Here is a 15,703-nt window from a genome sequence, read left to right as displayed (position 1 = left end):
TCTGCACCATGCTTGGAGCAGCAAGGACCCTCTCTTCTGTGTCCCCACAGGGTCTATGCTACCCACGTCACCCCAATGCTCCTATGTACACTGCTTTTCACATGCCAAAGCACAGGGATCTGTCCTGCACTGCAGCTGCCCCAAGCTGGCAGACCTATGGCACATCTCATATGGATGATGGATATTCATGCCTTGCACCATGAAGACGCCCGTGAGACCATGGCAGGCTTTTCCCACCATGATGAAGAAGACCATCCCTGCCCAGCCATGCTGCAGGAGTCCTTAGCACAGCTGAATTATGCAGTGTCTGCTCCATTGCCACCAACAGCTCAGAAGGATGCAATGATTTTCCCTTTCTGCCCAGTATCATACCTTGGGGTCCAGGTTTCCAAAGCAATGAGCATCTGCTGAGCCTATCAGTGTCAGTGGGAGCTGCTGGCACTTAGTCTCATTGAAAATTTGGGCCATTTGTCATGACTCAGCTGAAATACAACATTGGCCAGAAAGGTAGGGCTGAGTTGGAAGACTGGAGCTGTTCTGCCTTGATATTAATTCTGACCATGTGTCCTGGTTTAGCAGTAGCAGTCATTTTTTCTACTGGTGCAGCACTGTGTTTTGACTTTTGGCCTGGGAATAATACTGATAAAGCCGATGTTTTCAGTTGTGGGTCAGAATGTTTAGACTGACCAAGGACTTTGTGAGTCTCATGCTCTGCCAGGGAGGAGGAGAAGCCGGGAGGAAGCGGGGACAGGACACCTGACCCAGGCTAGCCAAAGAGGTATTCCATACCATAGCACGTCATGGCCAGGAGGTAGAATGGAGAGGGCCCGGAAGGGCTGGATCGCTGTGGGGTGGGGGCAAGGTACCGGTTGGTGAGCGGTTGTATTCTCTTCCTTGTTATTTCCTTTATCATTATTACTATAAGTGGTAGCAGTAGTGATTTGTGTTATACCTTAGTTATTAAACTGTTCTTATCTCAACCCATGGGAGTTGCATTCTTCTGATTCTCCTCCCCGTCCCTGCAGAAGCGGAGGGAAGAAAGGTGGGGGGGGGGGGTAGTGGACTGCATGGTTCTGATTTACGGCCTGGGCTTAAACCACGACACCATGCATATGCTTGCAATGATACAAATGCTATTTTACAGATTGCGGCAGGCAGAGACACATACGCATCCTATTTTCACAATAGGACAGCAGGCAAAGGAAAAAGCTGGGTCATTCTGTCCCCCAAAAGATAAGGTTGGCTTCCAAGTGACTCAGGAATGTCCTAGAGATCAGCTTTATCTATTTATATATTTATTCTGGCTGGCATCCCTGAATCACTGCAAATAGCAAAGGATTTCATCATTGTAAGGAAGATGCCTTTGTGATGCCTCTGACCAGAGAAAATACATCTATTTTTGCTTGTGTCTATGAATAGGTACCCTGCTCTGACTCTCTGCATTTGCAAACCACAGATACTACTGAAAATAAGATATGATTGGCAGGTACAGCCTGATTAGCATATACAAATTGCTGTGGCCTTTCTCCAAGCAATCAGTTGTACAAATGGTTTCCTCTGTCTCCTAGCTGAAAAGAAACAGAGCTATTAGGTAAGTTGAGCTTTTAAAAGAGTCAGCACAAGGCTAATGCTCACATTACCTCATTTCACACCCTTTTGAATGCTCAGCTTTTCCTGAACCGTGTCTTTTTTCCCTTCCTTGAGAAAAAGGCCAGAAGCTGTGGGTTAAGAGGCGTTTTTCCTCCCCCTAAAGAAAATCCTTTCTTTTTTCTTCCTTTTTCTTTTTTTTTTTTCACAGCTTTTTTATTTTCCTTACAGCAACTGTTTCTAAAATATTTGCTCATTGTGGTTTTCAAACAGATGATAAATTTCTGTAACAGTTTAGGTTATGTGTATTCTAAAAACCACATCAAAGTGGATAAAGGGGCTTGCAAGAGAATGAAAACCTCCCTGACGAAAAGTGCTTCCCAGTGGGCTGGGATTATATCCCTCCCTCCATATTCAAGCCAGGAATAGGTCTCGTTACATTTATGGACTGAGTATATTACTGCATGCTCCTTTTAACATGTTTGATAGCACCAATCTGGAGATTCAAGCCTTGAGTCAAATATGCCAACCAGCTGGATCCAAACATGGGCAACCGCTCCTAAACATGGGAATCTTTTGGCTTTTTTACTTTGTTTTGTGCACATTGGACCTGGAGATGGTATTGCACCTTCCATGTAATCCAGAACACTCTGATGTTGTTGCTTTCATGGTAGCGAAGGTTCCCCTACTCCAGGAGCCAGAGGCTTAAGACTTTCAAGACCTCCCTGGTCTCTGTAAGCAATACAAGGGGCAACAGGAGAGTCAATGAGTCCTTTTGAGTGAGGACATCACTCCAGAGACTTTATCCTCCCCAATTTACTTACAATAACAGCAGCACTTTGCAGAACAGCCCATCCACATTCCATAGGCTTTGGAATGGAATAATCAGGAATCTTAATGCCGGTTACGAACACCCGGCTGAGTCCTGGCTGCAAACGTCATTAAAAGCATCTCACAGCAGGGTAAATAAATAATTCCCTTGTAAGTTTGGGCCCGTTTGGCGCTTCAGACCCTGCTGGGCTGGAGGAGGGCTGGTGTGTGGGACAGGCATGATAGCTCTGCCTTGATGAGATAAGTGGTGGAGAGGCAGCGAGCATCCTCCGATGAGCTCCCAACTACAGCCCTTTCCAGGCTCTGGAAGCATTCTGGCCACAAGCACTTCTTGCTTTTCCTATGCTGCCTCAGAGATATTTTTCTTCTCTCCTGGTTTGTTCTCTGGGGGCTTAAATAAATAGAATGCAAGTGGGTGGCTGGGTGAGAGGAGGAGGCACTGTTGGGAAACCAAGCTGAGCACGGCACTTGGTGCAGGAACGATGCGTGGTGCTGCCTGTCCAACACTCATGGGTCATTCTCCAACCCCATCACTAAAAGGGAAGGGACGGGTCATGGTTTTGCTCCATGACCTGTGCCCATGATTCAGTGCAGAGTTGAAGCTGAATGAATACACAGACATCATGGGTCCTCCTAAAGGGCTCTTTCTGGCCATGACATTTTTGCCAATAGCCCAGCCAATGATACGAAAGCATTGACAGTGGTATTTTCAGCTGAGAAAGAGATCTGTGTGGAATGAGGCAGGGCACGTAATATCGCAGTGAGTCACAGAGGTGAAGGTATTTCAGACTTGATTTTGAAGAGGTTTTAGAGGTCATAAAAAAGGAGCTTGGCATCAAAGTGCTTGAGTCAGATCGGATGAAGCTGGGTGAGGGAGGCAAAGCAGGACCTCAAACTGATGTTTCTTAAGAGGCAGCGCTGAGAAATTCAAGTCAATGAAACCATAAACAGGTTTTCAAAATGCTTTATTGCATGTTGGAAAAGCTCTAAAAATGGGTACCTGGGTCCAGAATTCACTGGACAAAGCAGAGCTTTGGAAAGGTAATTGGGGATATAAGGAATATGGGTCTAAGGAAAGTAAGTGGTAGAGCCCACCAGCCTTCTCTTGTCCAGGCTGCCCCAGCCCAGCTCTCTCAGCCTGGCTCCAGAGCAGAGCTGCTCCAGCCCTCGCAGCATCTCCATGGCCTCCTCTGGCCTCGCTCCAGCAGCTCCACGTCCCTCTTGTGCTGCTGCCCCAGAGCTGGATCAGGGCTGCAGGGGGGGTCTCCCCAGAGCACAGCAGAGGGGCAGGATCCCCTCCCTGAGCTGCTGCTCACGCTCTGGGGGTGCACCCAGCACACGGGGGGGTTCTGGGCTCAAGCGCTCACTGAAGCTGGGTCATGGGGAGCTTCTCCTCACCCAGCACCCCCAAGTCCTTTTCTTCAGGGCTGCTCCATCCAGTCTCTGCCCTCAGAGCTGCACAGATTTTAGCTCCTGGCTCCATCAGCATCAGATTCTGGAACAAAGGTGATTAAGAAGTGCTGAGACAGGAGCTTCCCAGAGCCCTGGGAGTATGAGCAAAGCACGATCCCTTACTCCCCCAACCCATCCCTTTGACACCACCCCTTGCCATCCAGCTATAAAGCTAAGCAGATCTCCGAAGGAAGGCATTTCCCATCCTTGCATGCTGATGAATCATGGAGCACATCATATCAGCGCATTTTGCTGCTTATGGCATCAGTGGGAACAGGACTTCTCCTCCCCAACATCCACAGGGATTGGCAAAGGTTGGGACTGTGCACATCGATGCTTTGGGCCAGGACCTAAAGGGACCATTTTAAGCTTTTCCTGTGGATTGCAAATGCACACTTATTCCCCTGCAATATTTAATACCTTGCTATAGATCCTGAGGAATATCTGCCTGCTTGATCATTATAATTAATAATAACACCACGCTGCAGAGAAAAAAGACTTGTCTAAATGCTTTCAATTGTTAATGACTCAGAGCTTAAGGTTTAATTCATCATATCCCCTTCCTTGTTAATTAAAGGCACTCGGTCTCTCCTTGTGTCAACCAGATTAAGCAGAGGAGATGCAGAACTGCTGTTAATGCCACGGCAGGGAAATTGCATATAAGTTATCTCAACCCAGGACACCCTGGGAACGTGGATGGTTGCGAACAGTCATTCAGCTGACAGCAAAGATGGAACATGTGCAACGTGGTGATAAACTCCCTTCCCGAGCTTCTTAAGCCCTTTTCTTTACAAGCCAGAGATTATGGCAATAGCTTGATTTCTGCTCCGATTCCTTGATAGCCAGGAATTACTTGTTTTGCTGCTGTCAGACTGTATTTGTCACATGCAGTGCTTTCCTATTTTGTCTGTCTCAGATATCCTGGGGTTTTATACCTAAGTTTATGGTGTTTGTGGCTCTCTCAGAAATACAATAAAGCCAAAAAGAATTGTGTTCATTAAAACTCATGTTGGAGTCTTTCAGGAGGCAGCAGAATCCAGGATCTGGTGGGATGCTTTCCAGGAAGAAAAAAGGCTCAAGTGACAAAACCCAATGCATTTTGAAGCATAGGTCATTTATTTGCAGCATTGCAGATCATAACTTTCCAGATTCTAGAGAGAATCCTTCCTGGGATCTACTTAAAATAGCGCAATTAATATTCATTAATTTATTTAGCAAGATTAGGGTGGAAAACAGAGTCACCTTCAGTCGACAGCAACTTCCCTGCCCTCCTTCAGGATAACCTTATATATATTTTAGTCCTCCCAGCCTTGTAGTGGTTTCGTTCAGGTGCCAAGGTGCTGTTGAGTAATGGAAAGCTTAGTCAATGCCCTCCAGGGAGTACATGTAAATAAGGAAGGTTTGGCATGGGGATGGAATGACGGCACGTTCCTGGGGAAACAAAAAGAAATCCCAATCAAGTAATTCTTCTCTTGAAAGAATTGGTGCTTTCATGTTAGGCTGAAAACACCCTCCTGGTACCTTTCTATCTCCAAAGTAGCTTGGAAATGAAAGTGGCTTTGTAGAAAGGGCTTCTGAGGAGAATCCGTAGTGGTCTGAGTTATCTCCCTCAGTCCTGCCTGGATCCAGGCAAAATCTGGGATACCTTTTTGCTGAAGAAGTTAAATTCTGCTCCGGGATTTGAACCTGAGCTCAGGGCTTTGAACCTCCCCCCCAGGCCCCTGCTGCTAAGGGAGAGCTATGGGCCCTTTCCCCTTTAAAGGTGAAGCAAAATCACACAAACACAAATCAATTCATCCTTTGCCACTTGGATGAGGAATTTGAAATCTCTGCACGTTGCACAAGATGTCACTTCTCCTGTGTTACCTCCCTCCCTGCAGCAACGGCTGCTGATAACGACATCAAACCAGCAAGAACCAAATGCTATCAGTGGTTATTCCTGTTAGAGCGGATACAAGCTGAGGGGTAAAGTGGGTTTCTCTCCTCCACCAGCCACTGGAGTGCTTGCCAAGTCCCAGGACACTGTCATCTCTAAGACCCTTTTCCTTGTCATAGCATCATAGAATCACAGAATGGTTTGGGTTGGAAAGGACCTTAAAGATCATCCAGTTCCAATTAAACTTGGTGGTCCATCAGGTTCAAAAGTTCCAGAACAGACAAATGGGCAGAGATTTCACCCAAACTTCATGTCTTCATTTCTTTTTAGAGGAAACAGAAAATGGTCAATATTTGCTTAAGTTTGAGCTGGTCTGAGAGCACACATCTGGAGTATTGCTTATACTCACAAGTGTATCTATATATATGCCTACAAGTCCATGGTTTGCTTTGCTATAGGTTCATTATTCCACAATAAATAGCTTTGGCTTGGAGAAGACCTTTCTCAGCAAGAGTTCAACCATGATTTGATGCTATATACCACATTTTGAGTTCATGCCGGCCTTCAGAATTGCATGTTTTGAGTGAAACCTGATGAGTACGATAGTCCTATTCAAGGTGTCTTTCAGTCCAGCATTTTACATGTGCAAAGCAAATATGGAGAGGCTTGAATCAAAGAAGTGGGGAACATAACCCATGGGGAGATCTGGATAGAGCAAGGAGCTCAAAAGAGTTTCTATGGCAGAACAGTAGGTAATGGGGAAGTCAACTGTTTACATTGACCATAAGTCACAAAGAAGCCTTTTCTACGGAGGCAGAGAAATCCAGAAAGGAAACGAGAAGGATTTTGCTATTTTAAGGTGCTTTTCTAGGATAATGACTCACTTGACCTCAGCATACCAAAAGAGGGGAAAAAAGGCCTGAGAAAGCCTCCCTAGGCTAAACCTCCCCCAGAGTTAAGGGTTTGTGGCTGTTTCAGATGAAGTCAGGATGAGTTACCCTGTACCCAAGTGTTTGGGACACTGCTGTGCAATGAAAGGCTTTTCTGCCTGCTCATGTATGAGCTGAACAGGGCCTCCAGCCCTTTGAACCCCCATCCCACTGTCCCCCCACATCCTCATATCCACCACATCCCAACAGATGATGCTTCTCAGGGGGCTATAACAACGTACCCACATGTTGCATGGGAGGACAGATGGAAACCCACCTACAACCTCAGACTCAATGGTGAGCTAAAGCAGCTTCTCTCTTCAAATCCATCAGTGCCTGTGCCTATAATGTGCTGCTTGGTAATTCGTGCCCCATTCAGCATCATACTGGGCACACGATTCATTCCCAGGACTCCTGTGTATTCAGTGGGCTATGAAAGGCAGATGCTACAATCAAATAGCCCCACTAAAGCCCCCGAAACTCGAGTATCTGCAGTCATTTCAGCACTAGGAATGTATTTTTCACAGCTGTTTTAGTTTACTATAGGGTGCAAAGGAGATTGAGGAGAAAGAAGGATTTCTTTACGGGGTTTTAGATGCAAGGGAAAGGTGTGAAGAATTTAAGAGGTGAACAAGGTGCACGTATGTGTGCGTGAGAAGCTTCAGGACATGAACAAGGTGCATGTATGTGTGCGTGAGAAACTTCAGGACATGAATGCAGCATGGACATGTGGGAGGGAAGAAGGCTGTGAAGCCTCTGTGAGAACTGCATGGACTCAGGCTGGTGAGAAGAGGAGATGGGACATGACGATTTGATGCTGAGCTGATTACCTGCCTTGGGCCAAGGATGAGCTGGGATGCAGCCTTGGAAGAGGTTCGGGTCCAGTGTAAGGATGATAAAGGTATGGATTAGGACAGTTCAGATCCTGTGTAAGGTTGCCAGAGGAATCAACACTACTGAGAAAAGGGGAGATATTCAGTTTCTTTGATGAGTTCAGCAAGCTCTGGCTTGCTTTGCCACTGTGGTCCCAGTCTCCCAGCAATGTGGGCATCCCCAGGGCACAAGATGCCCATGAAGGAAGGACAGCAGAAGTCTCACCATCATTATGCAATTCTCCTCAGGCATCTCCTGCATTTGGCTTTTTCTCTCTGCTGTAAATATTCCCAGGGAAAGGGAAAATGTCCTTCTTCAGGACAAACTCTCCCCTTGCAAGACAGCAAAGCACTGCAGGGAAGGGAATCTGTTGGAGCCAGGTGCTGTTGTGCCTGCAGAGAGCTTGCAGTGCCTTGGGCATACAAAGGAGAGATGACTGCTATGCATCTCTTTCAGGAGCTGCTTAGCATCCCTCCTCCTTCATCCTCGTCTGAGGGCTGGCAGCAGCACAGGGTGGAAATTGCAGTTTTTCAATGGAAGTTGGGAGGAAGGTTTTGCTGTGGAAGGATGAAAAGTCAAGATTTCCTTGTGGAATGAACATCCCAGCTTTGAAATGCCTTTAAGCTACTTTATTCTGATAATGTCTAGCTACCAATAGCAGATATACCCATATATATCAATTTGGCATCAAATGAGTATGATTCTGTATCTATTCTATGATTCTATAAAACCCAGAAGCAAGTAACTTCCAAGGAGCGGCTGTCCTTCATTTCATCTATAGGGTCAGATATTCCCAGGGGAAAACCATCCCTTTTGATTTCCGTCCCCACAACAAAGATCTGCAACACTTCCTCTGAAACAGTGTCAAACCCAAGCCATTCCCAAAGGGAAACCACTTCAGGAAATACATCTTGAAGCAGCTTTAGCTAGGATGCTCAATGAGCCGACTCAGCTCCATCACACGCAGCCCGCCGCACTCAAACACACCACAAGGTTCCAGCACTGTGTAATTAGAAGAACATACTTTGGAATCAAGCCCAGTGAAAGCAAACATGCACTCCTTATGTGTATTGACATCTATTCTAGTAAAACTCCATTTTTCCTGTCTTATGGTCCTTTATTCCATATTTCTACTCATCAGCATCCTGGAGGCAGGAAGGGGTTGCTGAGGTAGTTGTAGTTTCTACAGCTAGTTGAAAGAAGATAAGGTGTTATTTTATGCATGAAGGCACACATATTGCTCTGTGGTCCAGAGGAAGAAGAGAGGTGGATGGAGATAAAAGTGGAAATAAACCCTGCCAGCAACTCAGCCACCGTGACAGGAGAAGCTTGTCTCAAGCATTTAACAAAAGCATCCAAAGGCAAGACCTTGCTTTTCAGCAGTTCCTGGACCTCTATATCAGGTAGATGGTTGGACCAGTCATTCTGGGGGGTGGTCTTCTGATCCACCAGTCCTTTCATAAGTTACTAGCAGTGCTGATGCACACTTTAAAGTACCTGGACATCTGCTGGCAAAACAATCCAGGAAGATTATGGCAAAATCCTCATTCCCAATCACCAGGCCAAATGGTGAAGACATTCAGATGGTGTCTGTTGGCTTCTTCTGCAGGGTGGAGGTGAGGGGTTCAGTTGCTGCTATGAGGCATGGAGGAATTCCATTGGCTTCACACTGGACCAGTCTCGGATGCAGTTTAGTGTCCACACTTGGGTCCCTTCCATCAAAAGGGACCTTGAGAAGCTGGACAGCGTATCCAAGGGGGAAGAAGACTAATGCATCTGGACATCACAAAGCATGAGGAATGGCAAAATGAACTGGGCTAACTTATTTTAGAAGGGGCAGGACTAGGAGGTAAGGAAACGAACAGCTTCCCAGTAGCTGAAGCATTGTGACATGTAGGACTGAATGTTCTTGACATACACGAAGGAAAGGCAAGACAGAATGGAAAAGAGGAGGGGGAAAGGAAAAGAAAAAGGATTTAGTCTGGTAGTTAGGAAGCACTGAAGGCTGGGAAATGTTTGGAACTTGCTGTGAATATGTAAGACCCTCTCTGGGAGCAGGGATCAAAAATAGGTTTGGAAAAAAGCTAAGAAGGAGGGCCTAAGAATATGTTCTGCTTCTGAGCAGATGCCATAGACCTCTCCTGCAGCTTTGCATATCTCTTGTGGTGAACACTGTCTTACAAGCTCCTCATACGGTCACCTGCCTTCACCAAAAAGTAGGTGCCTTTTCTCCTTCTGCCCCATTTCAGTTCCAGCCATATGCATATATATACATGAATTCATATTCATATAAGCCCATGGGATCATCTTGTTAGGATGTCCTTTAGACCTGTGACAGCAGTTCTGCTCTCAGGATGGTGGTGTTCTCCCCAGTCCTTCCCCACTTGCTGGCCAAGCATTCACTGATATCTCTGCCCCTACCTATCGACTCTGGGAGGAGAATTCCAACTTTTCCAGGGCATTTTCTTGTTAGTGACCAAACCTTTCACATGATGCTAGTTTGGAGTGATCATGCTGTGGAGTCAAAATTACAGGACAAACTCCGCCGGCTCTCAGCTTGCAAAGGAGCATCTCCATCCCAGCAAGAAACCAGAGTGAACAGATGCCTCCTTTTGGGCTGTCCAGATGGCTGAGTAGCTGCAGAAGGCATAAGAAAGATCATAGCCTATGGCAGCTTTTAAGGGGCCAAATTGATCTGGGGTGAGCAATGACCTTCATAAACCTGCTTAATGAAAAGTGCCTCCTTGCAGCAGGAGGAATCTCTTTCTGCACCTCTTCTGCCACAGACACTTCAGCCATGGAAGCATTTTGAAGTGACAGCAGTGTGCAGTTAGCTCTCACTGCTGAAAAATCCACTTTTCCACCCCATTCTTTTTGCTTCCTAGGCAGCTTGCCAATGGGTACCTGGCAGCCAGCTTGCGGGATGCTGCTCCTAATCACATTAGAGGAAAAACACTTCCTTGGGATGGAGACAGACATTGCAAATAAAGGAGAATGTGGGCTGAAAAAGAAATATCCCACCCCAAGTTAGAGGTGTGAAACTCAGCACTGCAAAAAATGGCATCTTTGGTGTCCTAATGGTAATGAGACTGAGTAAAAAGAGGGTCTGGAAACGTTCAAAGAGAAGATGGATGAATGAGACCTCTGGAAGGCTTGAATCTAACCTCCTGCTCAGAGCAGGATTATCCCAAATGCTGGATCATGTTGATAAGGGCTTTGTCTTAAAACCTCCAAGGATGGAGATCTCACCAGCTTTCTTTTCCAAGTCCTCTCCACATCCGTAGCTCTGAATCACTGTTTCTCCTATTAGATGAGAAGTCCTTGGAGCCTGGAGCTTTCCTGTCTTTACAGAGGGGCTCTGGTCTTAGCTGCCTTGTTCAGGTTCCAGTACTAACACAGTGTGGATGTTATCAGTGCTTTTGGAGGTTTTGATTCAGTGGCATGTTGTGTCATGAAATAACCCCAAAGGCATTTAAAAATACACATAAACAGAGCTTTGGGGTAGCCTAAGTTGTGTGTTTAAGTATCTTCCATATAAAATAATTCTCATTAAAAAGCAATTTCAAGGTGCTTTCTCTGGAAGCTTGTGAATATAAGCTTTCTTTGATGTAAGCCAGCATTTTCCATGGGAAATATCCAATTATTTCAGTGGAAGATGTCCAGCCATCTCCTGTGTCAAATCTCATCTGAATGGTCCGTGTGCAATAAAGTGCATGCTCACCTGCAGTGAAATGCATGTAACTGAATGTGAACTGGTTAACTCCACCGCCCATGGCAGGGAGGTTGGAACTAGATGGTCTTAAGGTCCTTTCCAACCCAAACTATTCTATGATACTATGATTTTATGAAGGGCTCCTGACTATCAGAGTGGATGTGCAGAGTAAAGTTGCTCCCTGGGAAGCATCAAATGATGTAATCCAAAGATGAACAAGGCTCCTGATGGTGAGTTAGGATTCTTACAACTGAAATGAATGAAGAGGTACATGACATGGAGAAGAGAGGATTATCCTTTCACAGAGAGGTGGGAAGAACCTCTGAAGGTTTGGGTTTGCACAGTTTGCCCGTTGGAAGCAAAGCTTCCGGATGAGTGTTTTGTGATGTGAGCAGATTCATCCTACTGCTGCACTTGAAAGGCAGATGGAAAAACCTTAGTCTGGTCACTCCTGCTTTAAATTATGCATCCTCCATCTGCTGACTCGAGCACAGGCATGCTCACACAAACTGCCACGCTTCTTAAAATAACTGTCCTGCTGCACTGGCTGCTTGAGGAGAGGTTTTATGCGTCCCTGACTTGCCTACTCCATGCTTTCTCAGCTTCTGTCTCTTGCTGATGTCCCTGCAGGTGAAGGTTTGCTGTCACCCTGAGGGCAATGAGTGGTACAGATTTGGCCAGCTCCATCCACAGGCCAAGATGCCATCATGCCAGTGATAGTGCTCCTTCTTCCAACCTGTTGTCAGTAATTTTCCGTCCTTTACTTTGACTGCCCAAAGAGACCCTGTGTCTTGATTTAAGCCCAGCCAGCACCTAAGTAGCAGGCAGCTGCTCCCTCCCTCCCTTCACCCCAGTAGGATGGGGAGGAGAACTGGAAAAACAGTAAAAACTTGTGGGTTGAGATGAGAACAGTGTAATAACTGAAATAAAGTAAAATAAAACACTAATACTACTAATAATACTAATACTAATGATAACGATGATGATGATAATGATAATGATGATTATGGTGGTGATGATGATAATAATAATAACAGGAAATAAAGAGAGAGAAAGGAATACCACCACCACTTAAACCCCCCCCAAGTGATGCACAATACAATTGCTCACCACCCACTGATCAATGCCCAGCACATTCCTAAGCACTGATCAGGCTCCCCAGGCCAATTTCCCTCAGTTTATGTGCTAAGCATGACTTGCTATGGTATGGAATATGGAATATAGAATATGCAATATAGAATATGCAATATGGAATACGGAGTATAGAATATGCAATATGGAATATGGAATACGGAATATGGAACATCCTTTTGGCTCGATTGGGTCAGGTGTCCTGGCTGTGCTCCCTTCTGGCTTCTTGTGCCCCTCTTCACAGGCACAGCATGAGAGACTGAAAAGTCCTTGATCAGGGTTAAGTGCTACTGAGCAACAACTAAACCATCATTGTCATCAGCATTGTCCTCAGACTAAAACCAATCACAGCCCTGTACCAGCTACAAAGAAGAAAATTACCCTATCCCATCCAAAACCAGGACACCTTGCCTCCATGGTGAGTGTCTACACGCAACACCTGAAAACCTCCCCCAGGGACCTAAAGTTGAGCTCTGGATCGACTTTAATGCTGGAAAGCTCTAACCCTGGACCACAGCACTGCTTATGTTGGGTCTTGGCACCCTCAGGAGACCACTGAAGCTAACCCTGCTTTCCCACCAGCTCAGAGAAGTAGGTGCAAGCATGTTGTGTGCCTGGAGCAGACCCAGGGGTTGGTTAGATGGGGACTCACGTTGCCACATTCAAGTCATTTCCAGACCGCTCGAATCCCTGCCAGATGAGCTACACCTCAGTGAACATGTTGGATTCTTTGCCTCTTTCCTCAGACTCTAAATCAATTCTGTCAGCTCCTTAATTATTTTAATTTTCCTTCGTTCTCCAATCCCTCAAATACATTTTATATATAGGGCACAGGCTTAAAAAAAGCTGTGCCCTTGCCTCTGAAATATTACCAGAGAAATGTGTGTATTTCATCTCTGCCTTTCATTTTTTTCCCCAGACATTTTCTGCTTTGAAGAAGTTTGAAACAGTAATAGGTTGATGGCTACATTCCAACTCTATTGATTAACAGTGAGTGGTCAAACTCTTCAGTGCCTGAGAATATATCTAGCAATGGGGGCAGATGAATTATTGCATCTCCCCGCAGAGGGAAGAAAGGAGGGAGGATAAAACCTTCAACAGGGAGATCAAAACACCAGCCTACCCCATCTCCAAATCCCCATTGGCATGGAGTCCTAATCTGGGGGAGAAGCAATGATTATTTTAGTGGCTCAGCACAGCACAGAGCTAAGTCATTTACAAATATTGCAACTCGAGATTGTCTCTACTTTAACAAGAGGAGAGCAGAAAAGGAAAGCAAGTGGGAGCACTTTTCCACAGCTCTATGCAAAAGGTCGGTGCTGAGAATAGAAACCTCTTCCCAGCCATTGCTCTCCTCAATGGTCCCATCCTTAGTGCACCCTAGAAGAAAAGGCAGAGACCTCAAGACAAAGGAGTCAATTCAGGCTGCAAGGTTTGAAGAAGCAAAGAGGTTATCTTGATAGACAACCATGACTCTTTGTTGTGGGGACAGAGGCCCCGCGTCTGTACCTTCTACTTTCTCAGAGGAGAATTCCTCTTTACAACATTGGAAGCTCCTGGGACCACTGGGCTTCTCCCTAACAAGACCACAGGGTCATAGGATCATCAGATCACAGGTTGGAAGGGACTTCAGGAGGTCTCCAGTCCAACCTCCTGTTCAAAGTAGGCTCAACTTGTGTGGCTGGACCAAGTCTCTCGGGGCTGTATATATAGTCTGGCCTTGAAAAGATCCAAGGTAGGAAATGGCACAAGTTCTCTAGGCAACGTGTTCCACTTCTTGACATCCGTGATGTGGGAAATGTTTCTCCTCCAATATGTAGTTTTCACTTTTATTTGACTCAAAGGAATTGCTGGTGGGTACAAATGCAAAGGGAATGTCATCAATGCTGGCTTTTCAGAGTAGGACAGTGTTGTACTCTCTCCAAAAAAGAGACAGGTTTGGAATGGGATCCCAGTCTATGGATTCCTCCAGACTTGAGGCAAGGAAGAAGAGCAAAGCTTGGATGCAAACAGAGTGATGACTATGCTCTCAGTTTCCACCACCATGCCCCCCTATTCCTCCATCTTATTCATTGTCTGGGTGAGATGCAAGTTTGCATCAAACATCAGAGAAACCATTTGGCCTTTAAAAAGATGGAGAATATTTTGTAAACCATGGCTTCTGGGTTGGGAAAGCATTTTCTTACTTGAATTCAAGACCTGTCCCAAGACTGAAGAACAGGTCAGTCAGATGCCATGGGTGATACTGAGCTTGGATGGATGATGATGATGATGAGTCAATGAGAAGCCAAAAGAGTTTGCCACTTCTCTCTGTACATGATGCAATGGTTGGTGCTGGGGTGTATTTCTGAACTATCTTTCAACTGGACATCCAAGTGAAGTACTCACTTGTACATTAGGTGATGCAACACCAGCCTCCAAGGCCACTCAGAGCGTTACAAAACTGCCATTTCCAATCCTCATGCAGTTAATACTTTGTGATGCTTGCTTTTCTGATATATATCATGAAACTCAGATCCTGACAGGATTAATGCACTGTAAAAAGACCCAAGACCTTCAGTGAGGCAGAGTGCTCCTTTAATACATCAACTTTATGAGCCCACGTGTGGCCAGTTTGGGAAGAATCAGAAATCCTTCCGTGAAAAGATATTTAGTGAGGAAAAACAGTGACAGCAACAAAATCGATAAGCAGAAGGTAAGCTTTGAAGAAAGTTTTTCATCTGCAAATATGCTGAAGACAACAGCTGGAGGAGAGGTACTAATATTAACACAGATTTGAAAGCACTGAAGTCCAAAGGATAACAAATCTTTGGGCACAATAAACTTAAGGAGGTTACTATGATATATATGTCCAGGCAGCTAAAACACGACAAGAAAATGTAGTAGTAAAGACATATTGTTCTTCTTTCTACTTATCTTTTTATAGGATGAGATTTAACTTATATTATCCCCATTAAATTCTAAAGAATTTGCCCAGGGGGGTTCATCTGTTCTGCAGAGATCTCAACTACCATTTCCAGGTATAACATTTCCCAAAGCTTTTTTGCAATAGGAGTGGGCATCTGAGCATCACTGGGACAGAGTGAATCAGTCTTGCCAGCTGCTCTGACCCTTATCTCGCCTTGTTCCTCCCCAGTTCTGTATTTGCACATCTACTCTCTTTTTCCTTCTGCACATTTGAATGTAAACTATCATTTTAAGAGCTGTGAAAGGACTATCTATTGAAGCATGAGAAATACGTAGTCTAAGTAGCTTTCCTAGTAGCAAAATTTATTATTGTTGTTAATATTGATACATCCAGAAATCAATATC

This window comes from Psittacula echo, assembly GCF_963264785.1.
Source record: "Psittacula echo genome assembly, chromosome: 1".
Classification (NCBI taxonomy): Eukaryota; Metazoa; Chordata; class Aves; order Psittaciformes; family Psittacidae; genus Psittacula; species Psittacula echo.
Note: the sequence above shows the minus strand (reverse complement) of the source record.